This window comes from Astyanax mexicanus, unplaced genomic scaffold (assembly GCF_023375975.1).
Source record: "Astyanax mexicanus isolate ESR-SI-001 unplaced genomic scaffold, AstMex3_surface scaffold_104, whole genome shotgun sequence".
Lineage (NCBI taxonomy): Eukaryota > Metazoa > Chordata > Actinopteri > Characiformes > Acestrorhamphidae > Astyanax > Astyanax mexicanus.
In genome coordinates this window covers 5,001-10,000 of record NW_026040030.1, presented here as the reverse complement: position 1 = coordinate 10,000, position 5,000 = coordinate 5,001, and the positions used below count along the sequence as shown (strand labels likewise).

General features: G+C 55.7%; 3 non-coding genes across 3 annotated transcripts in view; all 3 read right to left on the bottom strand.

The window, feature by feature from the left end:
• LOC125788555 (28S ribosomal RNA) overlaps positions 1-430 on the bottom strand; it is a 4,063-nt gene extending 3,633 nt beyond the window's left edge. Inside the window, exon 1 of the ribosomal RNA XR_007429616.1 lies at positions 1-430. This exon is cut by the window's left edge and continues 3,633 nt beyond it. This is a non-coding gene — a ribosomal RNA (28S ribosomal RNA).
• Positions 431-1,092: 662 nt separating this feature from the next.
• LOC125788552 (5.8S ribosomal RNA) lies at positions 1,093-1,246 on the bottom strand. The gene has a single exon (XR_007429614.1). It is a non-coding gene; the product is annotated as a 5.8S ribosomal RNA (ribosomal RNA).
• A 373-nt stretch (positions 1,247-1,619) lies between these two features.
• On the bottom strand, positions 1,620-3,483 carry LOC125788560 (18S ribosomal RNA). The gene has a single exon (XR_007429620.1). It is a non-coding gene; the product is annotated as an 18S ribosomal RNA (ribosomal RNA).
• Positions 3,484-5,000: the final 1,517 nt, after the last annotated feature.

Here is a 5,000-nt window from a genome sequence, read left to right as displayed (position 1 = left end):
CCTCTTAACGGTTTCACGCCCTGTTGAACTCTCTCTTCAAAGTTCTTTTCAACTTTCCCTTACGGTACTTGTTCGCTATCGGTCTCGTGCCAGTATTTAGCCTTAGATGGAGTTTACCACCCTCTTTAGGCTGCATTCCCAAGCAACCCGACTCCGAGAAGAACCGCGACCTCGGCGCGGCGGGGGCCGTTACCGGCCTCACACCGTCCCTGGGCTGAGCCTCTATCAGAAGGACTCAGGCCCCCCGGCCCGCGCCGAGAGATACGGACTTCTATACGCCACATGTCCCGACGCCCGTGAAGGACGGGGGATTCGGCGCTGGGCTCTTCCCTCTTCGCTCGCCGCTACTAGGGGAATCCTTGTTAGTTTCTTTTCCTCCGCTTAGTAATATGCTTAAATTCAGCGGGTCGTCTCGTCTGATCTGAGGTCGCGCTCGAAGGGCTGTCGTCGCCAGGCGTACGCCGCCGCGAGGGAGGGCGGGAACCACCCCTCGCGGTCTGGCTGGAAACCATTCGGAGGAACCCTTTCGAGACGGGGAGGTTCGATTCGGCCGGAGGACGAAGGATGAAAACGGGAAGAAAAAAACTTAAGCCCCCCTCTTCGCCTTCTACCGGAGCTATCCTACCAACCTCTCTTTTGCCGCGCTCTCGGCCCGAACGAAAAGGAGAGGGAGGACGGAGATCCGCCGACGGAGAGACGGCGCGCGTAACGGGCAGCCAGAGAGGGTAAAACCCACCGGCAGCCGTCGCTACGACGTCTCTCCACGGATCGCCGCCACCTCTCCCCTCGCCGGAACGAGGAACGGTAGAGGACGGTGTGTGGAAAGCCGGCCTCCGAGACCCATCGCTGGGCAACGGAGACGAAGGCGAGAGGGGTGGACGAAAGTCTTTTCCCCCGCGATCAAGCCCGTCGAGCGGCTTTTGTCGAGTCCCGAACGAGAAGGGAACCTGACCGAGTCTGCTTTTAGGAAGACGAAGGCGCCTCGGATCGGGCACCTGCGAACCTCCAGCCGCGGTCCCCTCGAACCGTCTCTTAACTCTTCCCCGGAGGGAAGAGGGAGACGGAACGAAAAGGTCCGATAGATTGGAATAGCGACCCTCAGACAGGCGTGGCCCCGGGATTGACCCGGGGCCGCAATGTGCGTTCAAAGTGTCGATGATCAATGTGTCCTGCAATTCACATTAGTTCTCGCAGCTGGCTGCGTTCTTCATCGACGCACGAGCCAAGTGATCCACCGCTAAGAGTTGTACTCTTTATGGTTGTTTTTGTTTCGAAGCCATGTAACCAACAGACACAAAAAGTGACGGTTTGAAATAATGTTTTACGGCAGCCGCGGGTACGGGCGCCCCGGAACGCCTAAGCGAACTCGGGGTCATCAAACCGCGCCGCCGAGCCGCCTCCGGAGTAAGAAACCCCGCAGACGGACTTCGGGGGCCAGGTACCCGTCTCCCTTTGGCCGTAAAACACGTTTTTTGCTCAGGACACCGTTTTTCGATCAAGTCATTAAAAGGCCGAAGGGAATCCCTGTAGTTCCCAACGTCGGGCCGTGGCTTGAACATTTTTTGTTTGTGGAAATGGGAGTCGCGCCTACTGGGAGACACTACCAACCCAAGTCCCGGTAATGATCCTTCCGCAGGTTCACCTACGGAAACCTTGTTACGACTTTTACTTCCTCTAGATGATCAAGTTCGATCGACTTTTCAGCACAGCACCAAGGCCCCGCGAAGGAGCCCCGGCGTGGCCGATCCGAGGACCTCACATAACCATCCAATCGGTAGTAGCGACGGGCGGTGTGTACAAAGGGCAGGGACTTAATCAGCGCGAGCTGATGACCCGCACTTACTGGGAATTCCTCGTTCATGGGGAATAATTGCAATCCCCAATCCCCGTCACGAACGGGTTTAAGCGGATTACCCGCGCCTCTCGGCGTAGGGTAGGCACACGCTGGCCCGGCCATTGTGGCGCGCGTGCAGCCCCGGACATCTAAGGGCATCACAGACCTGTTATTGCTCCATCTCGCGTGGCTATACGCCACTGGTCCCTCTAAGAAGTTAACCGCGACCGCGGGGGGCCGCGTAACTATTTAGCACGAAGGAATCTCGTTCGTTATCGGAATTAACCAGACAAATCACTCCACCAACTAAGAACGGCCATGCACCACCACCCACAGAATCGAGAAAGAGCCATCAGTCTGTCAATCCTTTCCGTGTCCGGGCCGGGTGAGGTTCCCCGTGTTGAGTCAAATTAAGCCGCAGGCTCCACTCCTGGTGGTGCCCTTCCGTCAATTCCTTTAAGTTTCAGTTTTGCAACCATACTCCCCCCGGAACCCAAAGACTCTGGTTTCCCCGCACGCTGCCCGGCGGGTCATGGGAATAACGCCGCCGGATCGCGGGTCGGCATAGTTTACGGTCGGAACTACGACGGTATCTGATCGTCTTCGAACCTCCGACTTTCGTTCTTGATTAATGAAAACATTCTTGGCAAATGCTTTCGCTTTCGTCCGTCTTGCGCCGGTCCAAGAATTTCACCTCTAGCGGCGCAATACGAATGCCCCCGGCCGTCCCTCTTAATCATGGCCCTGGTTCAGGAAACCCACAAAATAGAACCGGAGTCCTATTCCATTATTCCTAGCTCAGGCATTCAGGCGAGTTTGGTGCCCGCTTTGAACACTCTGATTTTTTCAAAGTAAACGCTCCGGACCCCTGAGGACCGGACACCCAACCAAGGGCATCCGGGGGGCGCCGGGAGGCAGGGTCTGGGACAGGCGGTAGCTCGCCTCGCGGCGGACCGCCAGCCCACTCCCGAAGTCCAACTACGAGCTTTTTAACTGCAGCAAATTTAATATACGCTATTGGAGCTGGAATTACCGCGGCTGCTGGCACCAGACTTGCCCTCCAATGGGTCCTCACCCATGTGTTTAGGATACGTTCATTCCGATTACAGGGCCTCGAAAGAGACCTGCATCGTTATTTTTCGTCACTACCTCACCGTGTCGGTAATGGGTAATTTGCGCGCCTGCTGCCTTCCTTGGATGTGGTAGCCATTTCTCAGGCTCCCTCTCCGGAATCGAACCCTGATTCCCCGTTACCCGTGGTCACCATGGTAGCCCCCTATGCTACCATCGACAGCTGATAGGGCAGACATTCGAATGAGACGTCGCCGCCGCGGTGGGCGCGCGATCGACCCGAGGTTATCTAGAGTCACCAAAGGGCCGGGGGAAACCCTCGCGGGTCCCCCCGGGTGGGTTTTGGGTCTGATAAATGCACGCATCCCGGCCCCCCCGAGAGAGGACCGGTCAGCGCTCGTTTGCATGTATTAGCTCTGGAATTACCACAGTTATCCGAGTAACGTGTGGAGCGATCAAAGGAACCATAACTGATTTAATGAGCCATTCGCAGTTTCACTGTACCTTCCGTGTGCACTTAGACCTGCATGGCTTAATCTTTGAGACAAGCATATGTTACTGGCAGGATCAACCAGGTTGCTGCGAGTGGTTTTTGTCACAGAAAAAACCATTGGTTCTTAGAGGGGAGAGGGATCGGCCCCGTACCGTCCGAAGGACCCCCCGGGGAGGGGGGGACGGGCGGAGAGGCTCGTCCGAGCTCACCCCTCATTGCTCCCAGTGGAAATTAGTGTGGCAACTCCGCTGCGCGAGTTCCCGCTTGCTTCGGGGATAACAAGGAAACGCTCGTTCCGAAACCGGGGGTCCGGAGCTTTTTGAAGCCGGGTGCTGGAGCTCGGTTGGACGCGAGGACCACCGAGGCATCCGAGTCCGACGGCTCCGGGCCGACCGGTTATCGTGTAGGGCAGATTGAGATATAGACGGGCCGTCTACGACTCCCTCGGATAGGTTCGGAAAGGTCCTCCCCCTGACGGAGGACCCCCCTGGAGGCTAACCCGCTGGGTCGGGTAGGAACGCACCGCGCACAGTGGCCACGGAGGGCCGCGCGGTTGCCTACCCAGGCGGGCTCGGTAGTCCATTCGATCGGGTCAAAATAATGAAAGAGATACCCCCCCTGGAACCGTCTCTGGAAGTTTGGTTTTTCCTCCGTACCGCCTGGGGGGCGGGGGGCGGGACGGAGGCCGACCTGCGGAGCTTCTTGGTCGGGTAGGATCGGGTCCGTGTTATAGTGTCCAAAAATCCACTTTGGAACCATTATTGGGGCTTTATTTAAGCTCTGCCATGCTTAGAAATGAATGGAGAATCATCTCCAGTGCTTGGACCCCTAGTCATTGCCACTCTCCTCAACAGTCCGACGGCACCCCTTTGAAAAACCCCCCGACGAAAAATCCTCCAGAGCGCGGGCGAACTCGCTCCGAGGCCGACCGGAGTGCACCTTCGTCGGGCAAGGGAGTCGGGCGAAGGGGGTCAGAAATCCTGGAGCTCGCCACCCTCACTAGTTTTTGGCGTGAAATGGTAGACCAAAAGTGGGGACTTAGAAAAATTTCGCACTTTTTCGACCTACCACTGGTAGACCGAGTGGGACTTAGTCATTTTTTCAGCTTTTTCGGGCCTACCACTGGTAGACCAAGTTGGACTTAGTCATTTTTTCAACTTTTCGAGCCTACCACTGGTAGACCAAGTTGGACTTAGTCATTTTTTCGACTTTTCGAGCCTACCACTGGTAGACCAAGTTGGACTTAGTCATTTTTTCGACTTTTCAGAGCTACCACTGGTAGACCAAATGGGACTTAGTCATTTTTTCAACTTTTCGAGCCTACCACTGGTAGACCAAGTTGGACTTAGTCATTTTTTCAGCTTTTTCGGGCCTACCACTGGTAGACCAAGTTGGACTTAGTCATTTTTTCGACTTTTCAGAGCTACCACTGGTAGACCAAGTTGGACTTAGTTATTTTTTCAACTTTTCGAGCCTACCACTGGTAGACCAAGTTGGACTTAGTCATTTTTTCGACTTTTCAGAGCTACCACTGGTAGACCAAGTTGGACTTAGTCATTTTTTCAACTTTTCGAGCCTACCACTGGTAGACCAAGTTGGACT